Raw genomic sequence first — 1,026 nt, forward strand, 5'->3', positions numbered from 1 at the left:
ACTGGTAGGTGGCTCAGTGGATAGAATGATGGGTCTGAAGTCAGAAAAACCTGATTTCAGATTCAAACTCCCACACTTCCTGGCTATGTGTGACCCAAGGCAAGTCATTTTACCTTGTTTGCCTTAGTTTCCTCATTTGTAAAATGGAAATAATATTAGCATCCATCTCACAGAGTTGTAAGAATTAAATAAGATGAGGACAACTAAGTGGTTCAGTAGAGAGCCAGGCCTGAAAACTGGAAGTTCTGGGTTCAAATTTGACGTCAGGCACTTCCTAGCTGTATGACCCTGGATAAATAATTTTCTTAGTCCAAATGTCCTAACCCTTACCACTCTTCTGCCTTGGATCCTACTCGATATCAATTCTAAGATAGAAGCTAAGAGTTTAAAAAACAGAATCAAATGAGATAATATTTGTAAAACACACAGTATTTCACACATAGTAAGTACTACATGAATGTTACCTATTATTATTATATACTGAAAAGATGATAGGAACTGAAAGGTTGATATATAAAGAATGGGTGACTGGGGTTTTGCTTAACCCAGTCGGGCCTGACGATCCTTTCAAGTGCAGAGGGCAAGATGGCTACTCTCTGTCACTAGGTCAGTTGAAATCACTCTGACTGCACTTTAAGTTAACAGGTTTATTCAAATAAAGTTGTTTTAGGATAGGGTAAGGTATAGGGACTGAGGATTTCCATGATACTAATGAAATCTTCCTTTATCCCACCATCTGATTTTTCAAAAAGTCGCTTCTTTCCTCAGCAAAGCTGAGGCTACACTTTCTTCCTCTCTGTCTCAGGTTCCCCTCTAATCTAACTAAATCTAAACTAAGCCCACAATATGTGGTCTTAGATTAAGTTGTAGATTAATAGTGGAGTCAGGTTTGACCCTTGGTGAGAACACAGCCCACCAAGGTAAACTAAGCAGTTCAGGTCAAATGCTGGAAAATCCTTCTTGAGACTTCTTCCGGTGTTGTATTCAAATCAGGGAGTAAGTAGATATCCAGAAACTAGCCGATTT

Source organism: Gracilinanus agilis, chromosome 3, assembly GCF_016433145.1.
Source record: "Gracilinanus agilis isolate LMUSP501 chromosome 3, AgileGrace, whole genome shotgun sequence".
Taxonomy (NCBI): domain Eukaryota; kingdom Metazoa; phylum Chordata; class Mammalia; order Didelphimorphia; family Didelphidae; genus Gracilinanus; species Gracilinanus agilis.